At 41.1% G+C, this 23,997-nt stretch overlaps 1 pseudogene; it reads left to right on the forward strand.

The window, feature by feature from the left end:
• The first annotated feature begins 646 nt into the window (after positions 1-646).
• The window catches only part of LOC149473675 (uncharacterized), a 111,689-nt pseudogene continuing 88,338 nt past the window's right edge, over positions 647-23,997 (forward strand).

Raw genomic sequence — 23,997 nt, forward strand, 5'->3', positions numbered from 1 at the left:
TTCAATAAAATCACCAACCTTCAGAGTAGGAAACTGATTTTTAAAGGACCTGTACTATAAATCTCAGGTCTGCTGAGAGCCTTTTTATGGGTTTTTAGCTAAGCCATAACACTGATAGAAGTAACACCCACAACAGTAAAATCAGTCTGTATATGCAGTAGTGCATGCTTGTTATACTCACTGTGGAACCTAAGGGGTTAATCCTCGGCATTGTGTAAAAAAAGCCATTTGAACTTCCTCTTCATATGTCCACGTCTTATCAAGAGATAAGACACAGCCATTCTGCATATGCTCAGTTTAGTGTGTATTGCTAGAGAGGTTTTTTATTTTCTTGGGAGGGTGCATGTGATCAGCACAGGGCCAATCAGCACTGTCCAGACAGAGGTCAGGGGTTCTACATCCTCCTGGAGCAGAAATAAAACTCCTGATCCTGCTTTAACCAGTGCTCTGTTGAACACTGAGAGAAGTCACAAGACTGCTCTAACTGCTGATGAGAAATGGTATTTAGCAGTTTATATTTACTAAAATATTCGCACTTCCATGTTCTGTGTATGGTGGGAGACCATATAGAGTGAATGCGGGGTCCTGGGTTTAGTAACACTTTAAGGGATGCATACTCATCACCATGTGTTCTAATTTGCTAGTAATGTATACTGGCACACAGTCAACAATTCCAGTTGCCAAACTGCAGCTTTTACAAGCCTTAGAGCCAACTGTGGCTGAAAGTCTGGGGAAGCTGCAGAAAATGGCAATATCCTGGGCCAAGGTTAGAAAGTATGTACTACAAAAATGTCCAAAGTAATTAGGGAGTCGGTCCACCTAAAGGTAATATTTTATTAAAGGTGGACCTTGATGGGCTTAGTCTACCAATGGCGTCTTATATGTCTTGGATATAGAAACATTTTCCCTGCTATAATTCCAAACTGTGTTCTTATCTATCTTAGTATTTCAGTTGTAGTCACCCATCTTTTTTGTGTCCCAGGACTCCTATTACATTTTCCATAATATGAAATGGAGATATAGATAGAAAAGAGGGCCTCCTTCTAACATGCTGTATACAGTAGATGTGCAGACCCAGGAGCTCATGTACCCAAACTGTCAGGTTTAATACTTCAGCCTATGCTGAAACTGGAATATAAGTTAAAGAGAACCCGTTTGCTAATTCTATCAGTTAAAATAGGAACACTTTAAAGAGAAAACTACTTTATTTATGCTCCTAAAGCAGTAATATTAGTTTTATTTAACAAAAAAAAGATACACATCCAACATTTGATCTTTTGGCATGGCTAAATTTAACATATGGTTTAAAAATCAAGATCACTGATGGAAAACTCTATGAATCATGTATCATCTCTCAATACGTAGTAACTAGTGAACTTAAGTTAACCAAATACTCACTGTAACTGCTAATCAGACATACTTAGCAGTCAGGAGATATTTTGTCTCATTCCTGTATACAAAGTTATTCATAATATTCTAGCTAAATACTTATACGGCATCTGCTTCTTAACATAAAAAAAAATATTTCCCAAGATTTTATCAATGAGATATTTTTTCATTTTATAAAAGCATATTACATTTAGAATATATTTCATATTGGTAAATTTAAATATACCTTAAATGCAACTTATTTTTTATTATAAAAATAATGCAGAATAAAATCCCAGTTGATATCCACGGGAACATATTACTTTAATGCATCGTTAAGTATACATTCATATTTTTTATATATCCTTAGCTGCGTAGATGATCATATGTGGAGTAATTCATTCTCAAAATTTTAAGAAACCCTGAAGTCTTTGACTAAGCCAGCCCCACCATCCGAGAAGTGACTTGACAGCCTTCCAATTTTCTAAAATTTACTGTAAGCAAAGCAAAACCTCTGGGCTGTGGAGTAGAGTCCCGGGAGGCCCAGCTTGGAGAACCTTATTACTTCTCTTGTGGATCCTATCTTGATTCAGCTCTGTGCCCATCTACAGCAGCACTGGTCTGCATTTCTTTCCTCACAGGACACAGTGGCATCCATTGGCTGCACTATGTGTGTCTATGGAGCAGCTTACTATGATGATAACATCATGCAGTTGCTTCAGATTTGTCGGCTTCACAGCCACAATGCAAATCTCCTGTTCCCCCACATCCCAAAGGTGCTCTATTGGATTGAGATCAGGTGACTGTGGAGGAGATTAGAGTACAGTGAACTCATTGCCATGCTCATGAAAGCAGTTTGAGATTATTTGAGCTTTGTGTCATGATATCCTGCTGGAAGTGGCCATCACAAAATGGGTACACTGTAGTCATAAAGAAATGGACATGGTCAGCAACATAATTTAGATAGGCCATGACGTTTAAAAAATGCTCAATTGGTACTAAGGGGCCCAAAGTGTGCCAAACAAATTTCACTCACACCATTGAACCAACACCACCAACCTGAACCATTGATACAAGGCAGGATGGAACCATGCTTTCATGTTGTTTATGCCAAATTCTATCCCTAGCATCTGAATGTTGCAGCTGAAATCATCAGACCAGGCAATGTTTTTCCGATCTTATATTGTCCAATTTTGGCAAATTGTAGCCTCCGTTTCATGTTCTTAGGTGACAGGACCCGTTGGCACCCGTTGTGGTCTTCTGCTGCTGTAGCCCATCTGCTTCAAGGTTCGCTGTGTTGTGTATTCAGAGATGGTATTCTGCATACCTTGGTTGTAATGAGTGGTTATTTGAGTTACTGTTGCCTTTCTATCATCTCAAATCAGTCTGAGGCTGAAGCTGTCTGTTACTCTATCAGGTTGCAGAGGCTATACAAACACAGTAGCATGTCCTAATTTGATAAGTGTGCAGGTTTGAGTGTGTTGCCCCAAATACATACTGTCAGTGTGTGGAGGCCATACAGCTGTATCCACACGTTTGTCAAAATAGGACCTGCAGCAACCCCACAGCATAATATAGGCTGCCTACACAGCTATAGCCACATTTAGAAAAAAATCCACACTGATTTACACTCTACAGGCCACAGAGCCCATGTGAATGAGCCCCAAGACCTCATTTACACACAGAACTTTATTTATTTATTACAGGTACTTATATAGTGCCGTCAATTTACGCAGCGCTTCACTTATATATTGTACATTCACATCAGTCCCTAACCCTCAAGAAGCGTACAATCTAATGTCCCTAACTCACATTCATACATACACATACTAGGGCCAATTTAGACAGGATCCAATTAACCTACCAGCTTGTCTTTAGAGTGTGGGAGGAAACCGAAGTATCCGGAGGAAACCCACGCAGGCACAGGGAGAACATGCAAACTCCAGGCAGGTGGTGCCGTAGTTGGGATTCGAACAGCCTAGTACTGCCAGGCGGAAGTGCTAACCATTTAGCCACTGTGCTGCCCCAGTACAGTTTTATCTTTTAGATTTAGCATGAATTTTGTAACTTATGTCATGTTTGTGTTCACTAATCATGGTTTTAGTGTGTCTTTAGTGAAAATATTATTTTGATATTTTTGGGGGTAGGGTGGGCATGTCAGGTGGGCTGTATGGGGTCCCATGATTTCTAAGAGCAGTCCTGGTCACAGTTCATATTGTTTAAACCAGTTTTTCAAAATGTATTTAGGAAATGAAAAAGGATGTGAAACTGAGGAAGGGGATTGTATGGCTAGAATACATTCTGGTCAGGTGCATTCATTTATCTACCATGTTTTTCTGCGTGTGTTAATATTGTTGCTTTTACATATTTTAACAACTGTTTAGAGCTACATATTTTGTATGTGCCCATTTTCTCAGAGACATTGGTAAAAGTTCAAATACTGTATGTATAAGCTTCTCTCCTAAGCCTTGCCTTATAAAAGCACTTACACAGACTTTCAGGCATGTTGTTTCCAGATGTAGGCCCCAAGTGACCTGTCAATTGCTTCCTGTTCAGTTCCAAGGTTTGTGAGCAGATGGAATTACACATGATGTGAACTCTGAATGTGCTCTCTCCATACTTAATTACTGTTTTCAAGGTGTCTGCCCAGTTCCTAGCAAAGGTTTCATTGTGTTCCCTCCCCAGAAAGCAAAAGTCTTGTTAAACCACCCAGCGCTTAATGATTAAGTACTGGAATTAACTTTCCTTCACATAAAGGTGTTACTGGCTCTTAGAATATAATGGAGTTTTCCATGGTGTTTGCTCCATATCTTCTGGAATGATGTTTCATTTAAATTTGAAAAGCAAATGTTAATACCGCGGACCAGTAAGTCTTTATCCTTCAAATAATAGCATAGTGTGCTCAGCAACATAGCACATCAGACATTCAGAAAATCCATAGAAGAATGGTGAAAAACAAAATGTATTATTTTATGTAAAAAAGGGCAATGCAAAGTGCTTTAGCAAACTAAATATCAGCGTACATCTATTTCAAAGCCCAAATTTAGGCATTTTTATAAATGGTGTCCCAACTATAGTAAAAAAAAGAAAGCGGTTGTAAAGGCTGAAGGTTTTTTACCTTCATGCATTCTATGTCCTTGTCATCTGTAATGACCTCAGGGTGAATAACTCTACACCAAGTTCACTATTTGAACCACTGATACAAACTGTAAACTGATACATTCTGCTGGAGCTTGAATTTATGAAAAACAGCTGGCTTAATCACCAGATGAAAACAGAAGAAAGAAAACCTAAAAAGGAACTAATACAGCCATCACATCTAAGAATTGGTAAGCTGCAATATAGTCAATGTTTGCTTGGAGTTTAATCTGCTTTAATATGTAGTCCTCTATTTTGTAAAAGAATGTTTACTTTTCAAGCTGCTTATTCCATTGCCCTTACTTCTCATCCTTGCCTAGATGGCAGGATGTACTGGGCATAGGATGTGTTCTCTCAGGCAGCTTCAGCCTCATTTCCTATCCACACATGCGCAATCTTTCACTCACACAGAAGGCTGAGCTGCAAGAGAGAGCAGACTGTACATTCATGGGAAGGGAAGACGCTGAGTGCTCATTCATATGTTGTTGGTTCAGCGCATCCGGCACTTGGTGCATTCTACCATCTAAGCAAAATGGAGAGGGAAGGGCAATGGCATAAGCAGCTTAAAAAGTAGGCTTTCTTTTACTAAACAGAGGGCTGTATTTTAATGTACTAAGGAAGCTGTAATGCATAAGGATTGTTGACAAATGTCATTAACCTCCCTGGCGGTATTCCCGAGTGTAGCTCGGGATAAAGTTTCAGCACCACAAGCGGTAACCCCGAGCTACACTCGGGAATACCTTGCAGCATTACTCCAGGATCCCTCGATCACTTACCTTGTTCTTCGCTCCCGCGATGTCCCTCCTGCAGCGTCCCTGGCCATCTCCTCCGGCCGATGCCAGCATCCGTCTTCCGGGTTCCGTTCCCTGCGATGTCGGGATGTACGGGACGTAACCGGCGGGAAATTTAAAAATTTTAAAAAGTGACTTTCATTCCATACACTAAAATCACATAGTAAAACATTACTGTATAAAACCATTTCACATACATTTTGTCCCGAGTGCTTTGTCCTGTGCCCTGCCTGCATTTTTACTGTTCTTTCTGCCTGGAAACTGAGAAATGTCCATGACATCCAAAAAGCGTCCCTTTAGGTCAAAAGTGGTTTTAAACCAGATAAAGAACAGCAATAGTAAATTAGAACTACTTGCAGAATTGAGTGATAATGATTCGTGGGGAAATTCGTCATCAGACACTGAAAACGATTTTGCGACTAAGATCAGTGATGTGCGAACTTGGCGCTATATTTCAAATTTCAGTGTTTTTGGTTTGATTACATTATTGAATTAAATTTATTATTATATTATTATTTTTTATGATTATTTATTAAATTATAATTTATGATTACATGTTTCAAATTTTAACATACCCGGGATGTTTACTAGACTCTTGTTCGGACAGATTTCAGTGAGTTATTCCTAAGAATTACAGGCCTACAATACAAAAACAACATATTTCCATGCAAAAAAAGTACCGATTTGTGCACAGAAATACTGACATAATCAGACCGCTAGGGAGGTTACAGGTAAACCAAACTTTTAGGTTGCCATGTTTCTGTGAATCTACAAACTCAGCCAACCAAGTTTACCAGGCCCCACTATTTCCCAGTGGGGTGCTACATTATTATGTTCATCCTCCAGGAATGCAAGTGTGATTCCCATAAATGTGCACTTATTTAAGCTCTGCTATGATCAGCAAAGTTATGGTAAAAGCATCATCTGTTTGAAAACCCATGCCTCGTTTAATAGTAACCAAAAGTTAAATTCTAAAAATATTTACTTTGGATTTTTTATTTTTATCATACGTTTAATATATGTGTGTGTAAAAAGGATATTTCTTTTAACCAACAGTTTGCTTGTTAACTGTTTTTTTCATTTACAAGGCTCTCATTTGCCTGTTTTATATCTTAGGCTCCATAAGTGCTAAGAAAAAGTGTTTTTTCCATATTGCTACACCCCTTAGTCTCATGGGCCATGACAAATTGCTATCCATATTATTTTCCTCTTTTGTGTAATGCTTCAATCTGTTAATAAAAGCACAAATGCTGAATTGAAGATAAAACTCATATACTTGTTTTCGTGTTACTAGTGGCCGGTTCTAGGTCAGTGTTTTACATACAAGCTACTAATGAAATAATTATGCAGCATTAGACATTTTTTGTAAGTTGGCGAAGTTTATTGTAATATGCTGTTCTTAGTTGGGGAAAGATCTGCCAAAATACTGTGGAAAAGGATATTTCCACCAATTTTTTAACTCCTCAGATAATGGTAAATGTTGGCAGGACTGAAAGTGTACAGATTAAATAATCATAGGGAAACGAATATACATTGTACTATGGAATATTTCCAGTAGCTGGATAAAGTATGTAGCATGAAATGGAGCTAGTGCTGTGTTTTATGTTTAGTTTTTACATGTAGCGCTACCCCTAGAGGAGCCTCTTAATAGTTTGGGTTCTCTGTTCTTTATCTCGACTCTGTAGACAACCTCGGCCTCTCTGACACAAGATAAAATATGTAATGCTGTTGAGAGCACAAAGATAGATATTCTGCACACAACTTTAGCTCAATATCAGGAAATAGACACCAAACTGCTCAGTGAAAACAGAACGTAGTATATTGTAACATGTTAGAGTGATTGTAACCTTTCACCTTGTAAAGCAACCCATTCAGTTTAAAATAGAAATGAAAGACAACATATTTGTGTACAGATATAAAAAACATTGGGGTAGATTTACTAAAACGGGTGCACTCAGAATCTGAGGCAACTCTGCATGATAGCCAATCAGCTTCTAACTTCAGCTTGTTCAACTAAGCTTTGGCAATAATACCTGGAAGATGATCGGTTTCTATGCAAATTTGCACCAGATTTTGCACTCTCCAGTTTGAGTAAATAACCCTATTATGTACTCTTTTTTCCCCTTTTTTATTACATGATTACATTCCCTCTGTTCTCAGCTGCATAAGATATAGGGGAGGAGAAACAACAGGACACTGAACTTCCCAGCAAATGCCTGTGCTCATGCACAGGTGTCAGGACAAGTCTGATCATTAGAGAAGAGCAGAGTGAGTTCTCAGCACAGCTAGAGAACTGATCACGCTGTGCTCTCCTGCTTAGTGTGGTCAGCTTTTAATAGCAAAGCAGAAGGACTGACAGGAACACCAGGAATTTCACACAAAGGAAGCAATACAAAGAGAACAGGACACTTTTTCATACAAGTACATCATACAGCAGGCACATATCAGGAATGTGTAATGTTGGGTTTACATATTCTTTAAAGTAAATGGCAAAATATGCATAAAAGAGCAAATCAGATCAAAATCAGATATGAGATCAACCACAATTCAGTAGGCAGTAGGATCACAAGCTTGTAGCAGTTTGGTATGTAGCTCAATATAGTTGAATATTGAATATAGTTCAGAAGGCCACGTTGAAATTGGTGCATTGTCTCTGTAGGGTACTTTGATGATTCAATGGCTCATGGAAGACAAGTATGATACCTAGTCTTAGTTGTATAAAGTCATGTTGAAAATGCAAGTTTTTCAGCATTTTTAGCGTTTTTGCGTAATTTTGCAAAAAAAAAAAAAAAACCCAAAAATGCCAGTTTGCTGCATTAACCAGTGTTAGAGCATTTTTACACCTATAAAACTCCTCTAGAAACCCACTAGTTCTGAGGTTTTTGAATGGCAGAGATGAAATTTAAAACTCCCTAATGAGGTACCTCTTATTATGGACAACAGGCAAAGGTCTTGGGAAGCAGCTATCTGAGTGAGCAGTTTTTAAAGAGAAGTTCGAGAATTAAAAAAAACAATCATACTTACCTAGGTGGATGCTGCATCTGTCCCCCACAACCTCTAAGACCAAGAACTGAGTGATCAAAGACCATTGATCACTCAGTTCTTGGTCTTCAGTGAGCTGGGAGCTAGTGACTGTCAGTCTTCTCTGCACTGGAATGTTGGGTTGTAGATGGGGCAGGAGCAGCTGGCTCAGCAGCTGGCTCAGCAGCTGGCTCAGGCTCTCAGCAGTGCACTGAGAGACTGAGAAAGCTGCCGGTCCAGGCATCTAGGTGGTTTCTGACCTTAAAGTCAAGATCTCTCCAGAGCCTGGACCGGCTTAGCAACATCAACCGACAGCAAACTTTAGCCAGCTGTCGGCTGAACACAGGTCACAGGGGTGCAGAACTAAGTGCACTCCTGTGACCCATGGGAGAAGTAGGGCCAAAAGAGATTTGGACTTAGTTCTCTTTTTAGCCCTTGATCTTCAGCTGGATAGCATTGGGGCCCAGTCTGTCTGGTGGTGCACATGAGTATAGTTCCACTAAGGGTCTGCATGCAGCAAATAATGTTGCTAGTTAGCTGGTCAATCTCTATGTGCTCAGTTTCTGCTAACAGCAACAGGTTAATGGCAGCAGTGTCCACTCACTTTTGGATCTACTTGGAGCAGTTCTGGTCCTCACCAGAGCTGCAGGCTTGTGGCAGGTTGATGTACACACAGGAACAGCAATGTGCACACGTTGTATCTTCGAAGCAGAGAGAAAGTTCCTTGGTAGTGGCCTGAAGAAAAAAAATCTCCCCATTATGCCTGGTTTGCATTAGGAACTGTATTCCAATGGTCCATAGACTGCCAAGTAAAGTTTATTTCCTGAACTTCACCTCCCATGATTCAGTGCTGCCAACCATCAAGTCTCTTTAATCAAGCTCCTTTTGCTTTTCAACTCCCTCTGGTGGATGGAGGAGAGGTATTGTTAACCCATTCAGCTGAAGTCCATTGGGAGACACAGAAAGCATTTCAGCACAGTGTCCTAAATCACTTTGGTGTCCTTTTATGACACAGAGAATAGCTGCGATTCAACAGATCTCAGCTATTCTCTGGTCATTCACAGTTTATGACACTCAGGAGATCATGTCAGCTCTTCTCTGGAGATCTGTGTTCTCCCTCCAGATTCTCCAGCCCAGAGCTGGAGAATCGGAGGGACCGAAAACTAAGCAGAGATAATTTACCTCTGCTTAGTAAACTGATCTTTTACTATAATCTCGCGAGATTATAGTAAAATCAGCCGTTTTTCAGAGTTTGTAGACCGTTATCCAGCGTTTGGAGACCGTTCTCCCTTCGTTCGGAGAACTGCTTCATAAACTGCATTCACAGGGAAACTGTGTTCTCCGAGAATGCCGGAGAACTGAGCAGCGATCTATTACCGCTGGTTCATACACGGACACCTTTCTGTCTCTAGCCAAGCACTTGGCTACATTAGTAAGCTCCTCATATTGGCAGAGCTTCACCTCATTCACTAAGCTATGGGGGAATCTCCATTGATAAGTGAACAGCCTTTTTGCCTTAAGTAAATCAACCCTTGAATGTCATCAACACCTAAAAACAGTGAAAAGCATATGTCTCATTGTTCTTGTTGCAAAAATGCCCCTTATTTTATGCATATTATTTTTTATTATTATTAAATATCGCAGGTGGAACACTTGCTGAAATGATAGCATTGTGAATATTTAGTTATATACAAGTCTGTGAAAGGAACTGACTGATTATATGTGTGTTCCTTCTCATTTTAAATGTATATATATGTGTATTTTAAGGAAACCTATTTTGGAAAAACGTTTATGTTGTCATTGTAGATGTCTCCTTCTGAAAGTCTTAATTGCCTACCTGTCATGATGATCCTTTTGTTTCAGTACTATGGTTTTGTGACATTTATATGAGGACTTCAGTTACTCAGTTTTTCTTAATGCTACATTCACACCAACGCTTCACACTTTCAAATGTTTTTTCAAGTGTTTTTTGACTATTTTTTTTTCTTTTTAGCAGAATTGCACGTTTTTGCAGCTTTTTGTCAGACATTTTTTCAGGTATTTGTCAACTAGCCATTTAGAGTGCTACTGAAAAAGTGACAGAGAGCTGCTGTTGCATGACAAAACACTTGAAAAAAACACTTGAAAATGCTCATGTCGCGCTTTCCAGTCATTTCCATTAAAGTCTATGGGGACAAAAATGTTCAATTCTGCCTGCAAAGTAGCTCTTTGAGTGACAGGCATTTCACTACAAGAGTCAGGACACTCAGATGTGAACAAGGGCTATTGAAAATAACATCTTTTTGCTTGTCAAGCATTTTTGAGGTTTGAGCCACAAGCTACAAAATATATGTGTGAATGGGGCCTAAACATCATGCTGGCTCAGTCTCAGAAAGTATTGGAACCATGGGGTTGGTAATAATGCCCAGCCAGACAATTAGCATTTTCAGAAGTAGATTGGCAATGTCACCCATGTATTTGACAGGTTTACTTTGAGTGACCTCTTTCGACTGAGAAAACTGATAGCAGTGTATGGAGTTTTGTTGAACCATTTTAGTTCTACTTACAGTAATAAACCTAAATTAAAATAATGCTGATTTAAATTTGTATATGGAAAAGTGTAGGACAGAGAGACTGCTGCTACTACCTTGACACATAGAACAGTAGGGAGCCACAGCTTCGTTTTTTAGTTCTTGCTGGACTGCCAACTTAAAGTGTTACTAAACCCACAACAGTAAAATCAGTCTGTATATGCAGTAAAGCATGCTTGTTATACTCTCTGTGGAACCTAACGGGTTAATCTTCTGTAAAGACTGTTTGGTCCTGTCTTCTCTAATCCTCCCCTACTTCTGCTGTCCCCAATCCATCTGCTTATAGAATAGAGCCTTGGGGGCAAGCTGCACATGTTCAATTTGGTGTGTATTGCTAAAGAGTTTTTTTTTTCCTTGGGCGAGTGCATGTAATCACCACAGGGCCAATCAGCACTGTCTAGGCAGTGTCATAGGACAATCAGAGGAGAATGAAAACTCATCCTACAAGCTTTAACCAGTGCTCTGCTGGACACTGATAGAAGTCACAAGACTACTCTAACTGCTGATGAGAAAAGCTATTTAGCAGTTTATATTTACTAAAATAACTGCAAATCCATGGTGTGTGTACTATAGGAGACCAGATATAATACTTTAACCACCTTCTGCCCACCATATAGTACAATGACGGGCACAAGGTGGATCTCTCATTCTGATAGAGCATCATATGACGTCCTTCCATTTTCACCACGCATGCGCGGCTCAGGGAGCGCGGCTCAGGGAGCACGCAGCACGGCGATCGCCGGTGCACTGTGTCCCTTGGACACAGCGGATCACGGAAAGAGCCAAAGATGGCGGCTCGGTCATGTGATCAGCTGTGTCCAATCACAGCTGGTCACATGTAAACACGGATATGCTGGTTATCAGCATTTCTCTCCTCTCGAGCTGTCACGCTGACAGCTCGAGAGGAGAGGAGAGCCGGTAATCGGCTTTCCACGGAGGGGACATGTACACTGATCATCAGGGCACTGATGATCAGTGTGCCCTGATGATCATTGTGGCCCCAAAAGTGCCACCTGTCAGTGTCCATCAGTGCCAGCAGTCAGTGCCACCTGCCAGTGCCCATCATTGCCACATCAATGCCACCTATCAGTGCATACTAGAGCACATCAATGCCACATATCAGTGCCCATCTGAGCTGCCTTTCAATGTCACCTATCAGTGCCAGTCAGTGCCATCTATCAATGCCAATCAGTGCCACCTATCAGTGCTGCCAATCAGTGCCACCTATCAGTGCCAGTCAGTGTCGCCTATCAGTGTGCATCAGTGCTGCCTATCAGTGCCAGTCAGTGCTGCCTATCAGTGCCACCTATCAGTGCCATATATCAGTGTCATGTATCAGTGCTGCCTTTCAGTGCCCATCAGTGACACCTGTCAATGCCCATCAGTGCAACCTACCAGTGTCTCCTCATCAGTGCCCATCAGTGCCACCTATCAGTGTCCATCAGTGCAGCCTATCAGTGCCCATCACTGCAACCTCATTAGCGCACATCAGTGAAGGAGAAAAATCACTTATTTACAAAATTGTATAACAAAAACTAAGAAAAAACGTTTTTGTTTTTTAAAATTTTCAGTGGTTTTTGGTTTGTTTAAGAAAAAATAAAAATCCCAGAGGTGATTAAATACCACCAAAATAAAGCTCTATCTGTCTCAAAAAAATGATAAAAATTTCATATGGGTACAGTGTTGCATGACCGCGCAATTGTCATTCAAAGTGTAACAGCGCTGAAAGCTGGAAATTGGCCTAGGCAGGAAGGGGGTATAAGTGCCCTGTAGGCTAGTGGTTAAAGAGCAGTGAATTGTGTCACGGACGCAAGATCGCCACCACCAACATGCGACAATCTCACGATCGCTACCAACAATACGTCACGCCCGCGGCGTCAAACCCCAGACCTTCTCACCAAACTCGTGACCAAAGGACCGGCCGATCTAAAACCACTAGGTGACGTGCGTAACAATGCCACACTCAGCTGTGCACTGCACAACAATTGTCCAGCTAATGGAACGCCATCGACGAACCGGCAGCCTGAATGCGCTTGTTACTGGGTGGGGTTAGTTAAGCAGCTAACCCTTCACTGCCACCACCCCTATTTGTACAGAGAAAGGGGAAACTCTCTTTATCCAATATACACTGTAATTGTTGAAAGGTCGCCTGTCCAATATGGTCACCGCAGGCCGATTGGGCAGAGGATTAAACAAACACAGTAGTGTCTCTTCAAAAGGCAGGAATTCGTGAATTGCAAGTAAGCGCTTAGAAACAGTTTAACACTTTCAGAAAGAAAGATTTATTACTAAAAGAGTCAAACAGGTGCAATAAAATATTTACAAAGAAAATGTAACTAAGATTTATATATATACACATAGAAAACAGCACAGCGAAGAGATAACAGGGAGAAGTTAAAAGGTTAAGTTACTTGCCATGTTCAGCCTTAAGGTAAGCAGATGCAAGTTGCAGAGCGAGGGGTCTTTGATCTCCTGCTGTTACGATGTTAAAATTGGGAGATGTGTTTTGCTTAACTTTTTAGGCTTGCCAGCCTGTCTTTTTAAATTCCCCCTGCAGGGGGGGTGGCTCTGAGTAACTGGCCAATACCCGGTTTTGGGCGGGATTGTCGGATGGGCTCTGCATTAAAACTGACAGCTTCATAATCCATGATATGAAACATAGGTGACAGCCGACCTGAGGAATGTTTATTTAACTTCTGTCACCTGGCTGGTAGGGTTTATGAGTTTCCAACTTCTTTTAAGTCCTGGGAAAAGCTGCCTTATCTTGGTTAGGAGGTGCGAGTTTACACAGGCCTTGGGACAGAGAGTCTGCTGTCTCTATGGGGGGGCTTTGTAGCGCTGGGCCCCCTGCTGCTCCAGCCTGCCAGCAACTTTAACACTTACACATCTGTCCCTGTGCCTCTCAGGAAGGGAGGGGGTAGGGAATAAAGGATTGAGGAATACTTCTAATTAAAAAGGGGAACTCCGCGTCCATCTCTGAGTGCAAGATTGCTACAAATTGTATTTCAGCAAAGAGACAACTAGGCTATATTGGCTATTACTTGGAGCCATGTGCACTGTACATCCCCAGAGAAGCATAAAATAATTGGCCTGATGCTTAGTGCCAACAGGAGCATGGTTAAAAGCATATGTACACTTAAGAACACAAATGAATTATATTGCAGCTTACTAGCCCGTAAATGTGGTGGCTGCATTTGTTTTCATTTTCAGGATAACAACATTTTGTGCATGTGCAGAAGATACCTGTTGATTTTGCCCTTGTCACTTCCTGTGAGCTGAACTGAAAGCAAAAGCAAAATGAATATTATCTTCCTTCAGCAAACCACTCACCCCCCACCCACGTGTAATGAAAATGAAGAGAAGAAGACATACTTGAAGGTCAGCCTGGGTGAAAACCATGGCTCCCTCAATAGTTACAGCACAGTGAGTCAGTGTAGCCATCCTAGGACAGGAAGTGGTTAAAGAAAAAAAAAACACCATGACAGCGAATCACAGCGGTCACATGGCCCTAAAACTCCACCCCGCCTCCCAGCTTCTGAAACCTCTTAAAGGGCCGAGAGGCGCCGGCACAAAGGGGTTAAGTTTGATAGTAGTAGCATGTTTTTATATAAGCGATGCATGCATTGCATTCTATTGTAGAGGGTAATAGAATTCACGGCACCCACTGACATGACATGGCAATAGTGAACCCCAAGCAGGAACAGTAATTTGAAAGAATCAAAATTATAATAGAAACAATTCTGGTGAGTATTACTTGGCCTATTATAATTTTCCAATGCTTTGTTTCAACCTAGGTTTGAACATATGGTTTTGACATGTAAAGGAACAGTGAAAATAATTTCCCATCTTCCTTTCCAGGAAGGAACAAAGGCTTCACAGTATAAAATTCATCTGGATTTTGATTCAGCAGTCTCATAAAGAGCGTTGCCTGTAGCAATAGTTTATTAGGTTTTGTGCACATGATCAAACAGATTAAGCAACCATGGATGGGGTTAATTTAAGATGAATAACATAATATGAGATTTTATGGTGGTCTGGCGTCCATCTGTTCATGGAGGAAAACTTATTTGTTAACAGAATGAAAACCCAACAAAATCATACAAGCCTCTTTACAAGATAGAGTCTGTGGTAGTTACTAGGGTTGAAGGCATGCTGATTTCTTTGTTATAGTTACTTAGTGTAATCTGCTTATAACCACTACTAAAATCATTCAAGAATCAAATTTTATTTTTCGTGTCCAAAGTCAACTAGTGCCCCAAACCAACACACCCAAACAATGAAGCTGCTTTCACATTTGCTGCTAGGGGCAGTAAAAACAGATAGTTGATTCAGATTTTTTACTGCCCTCCAACTGCTCACCTACAAGGGGTCATATTGCTGCTATGATGGGTGTGGCAATTTCAATGCTACATGCCAAATTTGGCTCCTTTAACAGTTGTGGTGATGTGTACCGTTCATCTGAAAAGTGATCTGGGGTGGATGGTTACAAGAAGTTTGCAGGCATTCAGGAGGTCATGTTGCCACAGCCTCCTAATGCTTTTTTTTTTCTTTTGCTCTTTGTTTATTGCTGAGCGCCATTGGCTGTCAAACTTTCCCATATAAATGAATAGGGCCACGCTGCATTCGATTTGCAGTTGTGGATTGTTCCCTAAATGCAAATTTGCCATTCAGCAATATCAAAATAAAAAAGCAAAATAAAAAAGGCATCAGAAGGTGGCAGCATCATCTCTTGGACCTCTGCAAATGTCTTCTCGCTGTCCTCTGAAAAGCGATCCACAGCGTACTGGTTTTTGAGGGGAAGTAGACACCAACGCAAGTCTGCAAGGAATGTTATGATTATAGTCATTTCTACAAATCCACCTAAATAAGAGCCTTTACATGTTTTGAGAACTTTTACACTGTTTCTTAACTTTCACCATTTAGAAAACTGCTATATTACAGCTAAACTAACATTTATTTAAAGCAGAACACATTGAAGAACAAATATTGCTATTTAAACCTCCCTCATTTTTAAACTATATTACTTTAGTGGCTAGAAAACTATTTTTTTAATGACCTGTGATGGCACTAGATAATGTCTAAGTTGCTACCGATGTCTGGAAGGTGAGTCACTTGAGGCACTCACTAAAGACAACAGCAGTAACGTAAGGACATTGACACTCCCTGAACTAGAAGTAACAAAACTGATCACCCTGCTCAATAGAGAGGATCAGGGACCTATCATATCTGGCAAAAGCTGCCCTGAAACTCTCAGAGGCACAAGTTTAGAGTGATACTAAAGCTTCATTAAAAAAATTATAATAATAACAAACATTTTATACTTATGTGCTCTGTGTAATGGTTTTGCACAGAGCAGCCTCAATCCTCTTCTTCTCTCGTTGATGCTCCTGGCTCCTCCCCCTTGACCAGTGCCCCCAATAGTAAGCTGCTTACTATGGAGGCACTGGTGCATGCTCACTCCCGAGCCCAGATCTATGCATCCATAAGACACATAGAGCTGCGGCTTGGCTCTGCCCCTTCTCCTCATTGCCCCACTGGCTGTGATTAACAGCAGTGAGAGCCAATGGCTCCTGCTGCTGTCTATGCCAAAGTTGAGAGGAAAACACAGGAGAGCGAAGGCTCTCGTGCACATCGCTGGATCGAGAGGGGGCTAAGGTAAATATTAGGAGGGCTGTGGGGGGGAGCAGCACACAGAAGGTTTTTTTACCTTCATGTATTCTATGCAGCCTTTACAACCACTTTAAGGAAGCTGTGAGTGAGAAAGTGAGGAGAAATCTCTCTAGTAAGAAAAACAGACCACATTTAGGCTCCATGCACACTGGGTGTTTTGATAATACTAATAACATTAGCTGTGTAAAGTCATGTTAAATACATACATTTTTAGGCTCGAGATAATACGATTTGAGCCCTGAATGTCCTTCATTGGACCCGTTTTGGTCCACATTGTTCCCCTTTTTGGCTCTGTCAACGGACGCCAAGAAGGTGTTTGATAAAGTGGATTGGCACTTCATGGAGGACACCTTGTTGGCACTGGGGTTGGGAGAGAAGATGATGGGTTGCATTATGGCTGTATATGCTGAACCTACGGGTAGAGGTAAGGTCAATGGGAAGTTCTCCGAACTGCTGTGCAGTCCTAACGGTACTAGACAGGGCTGCCCTCTGTCCCCTCTCCTGTTCGCTTTGGTATTAGAACCACTCCTGCGGAAAATTTGGGGCAATGACGATATTAAAGGGGTGTCCATTGGCTGTGGGGTACATAAACTCTCGGCTTGCGTCGATGATATTTTGTTTTACATTACTCACCCCCTCACGACCCTACCAGTGCTGAATTTCACAGGTATGGCTCCCTGTCAAATTTCAGTATTAACTACGGGAAATCTGAGATTCTTCCAGTTACAATCCCACCGGACCTTGCAAATTTATTAAAGACCGATTTCCAATTTGTATGGCAGCCCCACATTTTGACTTACCTGGGTACCCAGATCTCTCCAGACCCTAAATTGTTATATTCAGAAAATTACGGGATGCTATTACAGGGGGTGGAGAGGGATCTGGGCGTCTGACATGATATAGCCAAATTAATACTCTTAAAATGACGATCCTACCTAAAATTTTGTATCTATTTTCGTTGATCCCGATCCATCTCCCACCGATATTCTTTAGTCTTTTACACCGGTTGATCGCGACTTTTATTTGGCAAGGGAGGAGACCTCGATTGGCGTTTTCACTCCTCCGCAGGCGTAAGGAGGATGGAAGTGGAAAAACCCAGATACTCCTGTGCTTAGGTATGGGCTCTATGTCATAAAGACCACACAGCGAAAATCTTGAAATATTCACTCCTTGCCGCCCTCAAAGAACCAGGGAGTCCAAAAGTACTAATAGAGAAAAACAAAACAGAGGGCGCACCGGCCTTGTGCATTACCTTTAAAAGTATGTTTATTGAATATAAAAAAGTATTCTACTCACAATAGTAAAAATAAGGCACATCATGAAGGGACCGCTCTGTCCAATTCACACGGTGTTTCTGTCTTATAATGAGAATGATGGACATCCAAAAGGCTAACGCATTTTGAGGACTAGCCTCTTCCTCAGAGGCTCTGAGGAAGAGGCTAGTCCTCGAAATGCGTCAGCCTTTTGGATGTCCATCATTCTCATTATAATACAGAAACGCAGTGCAAATTAGACAGAGCGGTCCATCGATGATGTGCCTTATATTTACTATTGTGAGTGGAATACTTTTTTATATTCAATAAACATACTTTTAAAGGTAATGCACAAGGCCGGAGTGCCCTCTGTTTTTTTTTTTCACTATTAGTAAGGAGGATGGGGGCTTGGGAGTTCCAGATGTATCCCTTTACTATAAAGCTATGGCCCTAGTTTGTATCTTAAATTGGACACATCATAACGTGGAAAAGTATGTGTCCCTTTGGAAAAGAGTATTGTCACAATCGCGGCGTCAGACCCCAGACCTTCTCACACAAACCCATGACCGAAGGGCTAGCCGATCTAAAACCGCTGTGTTACGTGCGTAACAATGCAACACCCAGCTGCACCCTGCACAACGATTTTCCAGCTAATGGATACAGATCGATGTACAGGTAGCCTAAGCGATTGTTACTGGGTCAGGTTAATTACGCAATTAACCCTTCACACTGCCGCCACCTCCTTTTTGTACAGAGAAAGAGGAAACTCGGTGTTATCAGCTATAACACTATAATGATTGAGATAATCGTCTATATAAAATGGTCCGCAGGCCAGTTATACAGAGGTTTAAACAACCACAGTAGGGTCTCTTTAGAGGCAGGAATTCGTGAGTTGCAATACAGAGCTATAGAAACAGTTCAACACTTTCAGAAAGAAAGATTTATTACTAAAAGGTCAAACAGGAGCAATACAAATATTTACAGAACAAATATGTAACTAAGATATATATATAAATATACAAAGAACCATAGCACAGCAAAGAGATATCAGAGAGAGGTGAAAGGGTTAAGGTACTTGCCAAAGTCCTGGGTTAGCAGATCCAAGTTTCAGAGCAAAAGGGCACGGGTCTCTCCAGGTGGTATTGATGTTAAAATGGGAGACTTCTTCAACTTATTTCCTCTTAGGTCTGACAGCCTGTTTTAAAGTCCCCAGCAGGGGAGTGGCTCTGCAGTCAAGGGCCAATCTCCACTTAGGGCATGGAAATATGGGTGGATGTCTCAACTAGAGCAAAAATCTCCCATAACTCATATTTGCCTATAACTTTTCATCAGCACAAGTGACAGTCCACCCGCGGGTAGATTATTATGCCGACAAGTCTGAGGATTAATTAGATATGAATTATAAAATTATATACTGCACGGTTCACAAGATCTATGTTTCTTCCCTGAGTGTCCGAGACAAGGCGAGTGACCCATCAAATTGTTCGTCTGCTCATTGGCCATCTGGCGAGGTGTACATCTCTCATATTCCAAGATATGAGACATAGGGGAAAAATGGATTTACCAGAAGTTATCTGATTCTGTCCCCTACACAGAGTTAGGTGTTATGAGGTTAGAATCTCTTTAAATGCCTGAGAAAGCTTGCCTTATCTCTTAGGAGGTGTTACAATTGGCAGGTTCAGAGAGACTCCAACTCTCTTGGGGCTTTTACAGCTCCTATGACCCTCCTGTGACATTCCTAACTCACACACATACTGGCTACATGTCGCTGGGCCTCTCAGGAAGGGAGGGGGAAGGAGAATAAGGGAGAAATTAATACTCTTAACAAAATTGAGTCTGCGTCCTCCACTGTGTGTTGCACACATTTGCGAAAAGTATAGCCGGTCGAAATTTGGCTATAGCCCCTACGGTCGCACATGCGCATCGAGAACTATCCAGCTGGATTAGCCCAGTTACGCTTAACACGCTGAGGGTTTGGGATCATGTTAATAGGTTGTGTGGCCTCTCCCCTCCGACTTTGCCCCTCACACCGCTGGGAGGTTTCCCTTGGTTTTTTCCTGGTGAAGATGCATCCTTCTTTAACATATGGGGTGGAGAAGAGGGGATTGTCAGATGTCAGACCCTGGCCCCGTCCTGGCATCTGCTGCCCCTGGATGGCCTATGCAGGTCTTTGGGTCGTTCCCTATGGATTTTTGGCATTACCGTCAGATTCATGATTTCTTTCAGAGGTTGCTATCCAAGGTGCGAGCCCAGGACTCATTGACTTTCTTTGAGACATTATCTGTGGAGTTGGGGGACACTAGACACTTGCTATCCCAGATGTACAGAGGTTTACTGTACACTTTTTCTCAGATGACACCCTATTACATACAGGAATGGGAGGCTGAATTAGGTTTCGATCTGGAACCCCCGCAATTGAGGAAAATTATTCAGATGACTCATGCCTTGTCCATCAGTTCCAAAATGCAAGATTCACGCTATAGGTTTTTATCTAGGTGGTACAAGACGCCTTCCCGGCTAGCTAAGATTTTCCCTGGGACTGATAATAGATGTTGGCGGGGGTGCCCTCAGGAAGGTGCCTTCCTGCATATTTGGTGGCATTGCCCCAAGTTTCAAAAGTTTTGGAGGAATATTTCTCCTTGGATTCAGAGAACAGCCCTTCAGCCTATTGATTTCACCCCTCTGGTTTCATGGTAAATCTATAAACGTAGTGTTACCCCGCATCTTTTGAATGCAGCTAAGAGCCTAATACCAAGCCTTTGGAAGCAGAGTCGGTGCCCTACCGGAGTGGAAGCAAGAGGCTGATAGGATCTATTAGGCAGAACACTAGATCCATAGTGTCAAAAACAATCTTGAGAAATGTCATGACATTTGGGCTGGGTAATTGTACTACTCTATGGAACTCCGGATACGGGCTCCCTATGATTCTGGATCCTCCCCTTGGGTCCCCCGCCTTGACTTCCAGACCCCCCTCCCAGCTGGTTCCACTCTGTTTACCTGGGACCCAGAAATTCTATCACTGGCATACCATGTGGTGGGTTTCTTTTGAGTTCTGTCTCCTGCTTTGTTCCGCTCCTGTATTGCCCCGAGCATTGAGCCCTCAATTCTGTGTTGCTATTCTTATTCTACTGGTGCTATGTAGCCTCGGCTATCTTATCTTCTTTTTGTATCTCTCCCTTCTCTCTCTCCTCCCTGTCTTGTTTTTCTGGGTTCGTGCTTTCTTGCATATGAGTACTGAGTTTTCTGCAAATGCCCTTTGTACTATATAATGTCACTTCTATTGTTTGAGTTTACAGCATGGAATGACACGGGGGCATGTCTGATCTTCTCCTTGAGATTGTCTGGCCTCGTGCAGAGACGTAGCTCCTGTGTGACGGACGGTTTTCTTGGCGATAAGTTTTGTGCTGCTTCACGCTGCTCTGACAGCCGGTGGGGGGGTATGTGGCATGGCATCTGTATTGTACTATATGTTTGATTGATATCTGTATTATATTATTGTATGCAGGGTCTGTTGTGGGCCCTGCTTCCTTAAATTGATACCTTTTCTCTATGTCTCTTTAAGTCTTTGCCTTTACTATTGCTTTACCTTTTTTTATGAAAAAATCTTTAATAAAGACAAATTATACAAAAAAAAACATGAGTTTTTCAGCTTTTTTTAGCGTTTTTGCATTAGCAATTGCAGTAGCGTTTATGTTTTGCGGTGTTTTCCCACGTTTGTGTTTTTTAGTGTTTTTTTGACCAAACTAAAAAACTCCTCTAGAAACCCACTAGTTCTGGGGTTTTTTCCAGCCAAAAAATGTACCTGCCACAAAACACTGATTACAAATAGGACACATTGGGGAAACATGCTGGGGGCTTACTAGCTGTAGAAAAAAACATCAAAAGCCAAAAACAGCAGCTGAAAAAATGTCCCGTGTGCATGAGGACTTAGCACCTGACAGGGCTCTATCCCTTCTTTTGTATTAGATTTTTTAACCACTTCCCGTCTGGCCGTTGTATATAAATGGCCGGGCTGGACAGTGGCAGTGCAGGGCGGGTGGCCATTTATAAATGGCATCCCCACCCCCTGCTTGTGCGCACTCCCTGGGAGCATGCAGCACCGCGATCCGGTGTCCGCTGTGTCCTCCAATCGTCGTACGGGACCTCTGTGCGAGGTCCCGATCAGTGATCACATGCAGAGTAGTAAGCAAGATGTCACTTCTGACATCATTGCTTACTACGTGAGAAATCTGTGAATGATCACAGAGGTCACATGGTACAAGGCTATTCACAACTGCCTTGTACCATGTGACAAGCTGTGACCAATCACAGCTCACACAGTATTCCTCAATGGCTGCAAGAATGCAGCCAGAGAGAAGGAAAATTGATTGCTTTTACAGCCTTTATGGGTATAAAAGCAATCAGTGTAAAAAAAAAAAAATCTTCATCACCCCCCACCATGGTGCAACTACTGCTAGGGTGATAGTATGTAAGAAAAAAAAAACAAAAACATGCATAAATAAAAATATAAAAAAGTAAAATAAAAATGTAAAAAAAAGTTTAAAAAATTATAATTTTTGGTTATAAACTAATTTGAGTTATTTTCTTTTACTAAAAAGATAACTGAATACATTTTGGCCAAGACTTATGATGAAATATTATTTATTTGCAAAATTTTATAAGAAAAACACTTTATTTCAAAATTTGTGGACTTTTTCATTTATATAGCAAAAAAATAAAAATCCTAGTGGTGAATAAATGCCACCAAAATAAAGCTTTCTCTGTCTCAAAAAAATGCTAAAATATTCATATGGGTACAGTGTTGCATGACCGCGCAATTGTCATTCAAAGTGTGATAGCGCTGAAAGCTGAAAATTGGCCTGGACAGGAAGGGGGTAAAAGTGTCTGGACTTGAAGTGGTTAATATCATTGTATTCAATACAACAATATTTTACATGGTAGGTCTTTGACAACAGCTATAAATACATGCTAATATTTGCCCTCATGTACATATACATCAACATACATACTGCACATACATCACATACCAATTAAACGTATGCAACAATAGCCTGTGGAAAAATTACAAATGTATTCAAACAATGCAAATGTTAATAAAGTAAGAAAAAAATACTATTACAGTATTTGCATATAAAAGATACAACACCAAGATGCATTAACATTCTAAGGAGTTTCCAACTGTTAAGTGAAAACGTATTGAAAGTGAAATAAGCCACCTAGTAAAATCTCAGGGTATACTCATTACCAAATTACATATCAATGTAACACAGTGCAGATAGATACTGTAAATGAATGTGCAAAAATATTATATAAATATTCAAAAATAAACTGTTGTAAAATAAATCCACAAAAAGTAAGAAATGCTCATAGAAATAATCAAATAGTGACCATCACATTAATAGTAGCAACATGAGTCCCAGTGACGACCAAATGAAAGGAAGAGTGATCTTCCAAAAAGTAGCAGGTATGGATCACAGAAAGCTTTCCAGTTCAAGATAGTGAACACAACACACCACCCTTATGAGGCAGACAAAGGCTTACCAAAGAGAAATGACCCCAAGTAAAGAGTGGTCAAACAACACTGGATTCAATCCTCCCAGGTCTGTCACATTCAGCATGAAATGGAGCTTAGTTATGTAGCATGAGGCTGTACATTCTGCAATATTTACATTTTTTGGTAATCTCATTCAATGAATCCAAGCTCTGCAAGCTGAGATAACATGCACTGCATTGATGCATTCACACAATTTCACAGTAACCATTAGAAAAAACATGAAATAAAAGAATTTTAGTAGTTCTCCAACTATGTGAGATTAGCCTATTAACCTTAAAACGGTTCTGATATAGTTGTTTTACTAACCATACAGCTTATTATTCTAAAATGGAAACCTTCACTTGGTTTGGAAATATTAAAGATTCTAACTACCAGCAAGAATGAGTCGGATTCATTACATTTAAAGAGCACCTGTCATTTTAGATTCATCATGGCAGTGCCTGTTAGTGGGCATCCACTCACCTGCTGCTGCCACATCCCTCACCTTGTTGTGTCACTGACACATCACCATTCTTCCCTTTAAAGTGAATGGGACTGTCAGTGAGTCAACAGCGGGTCAGAGGAGGAGCCGCTGCGGGACAGAGATGACAGTTGCTTTTTAACCTCCTCGGCGGTATGATTCTTTCCGTTTT

The sequence above is a fragment of the Staurois parvus genome, unplaced genomic scaffold (assembly GCF_062004578.1).
Source record: "Staurois parvus isolate SC_StPar_1 unplaced genomic scaffold, SC_StPar_1.0 ptg000012l, whole genome shotgun sequence".
NCBI classification, from domain to species: domain Eukaryota; kingdom Metazoa; phylum Chordata; class Amphibia; order Anura; family Ranidae; genus Staurois; species Staurois parvus.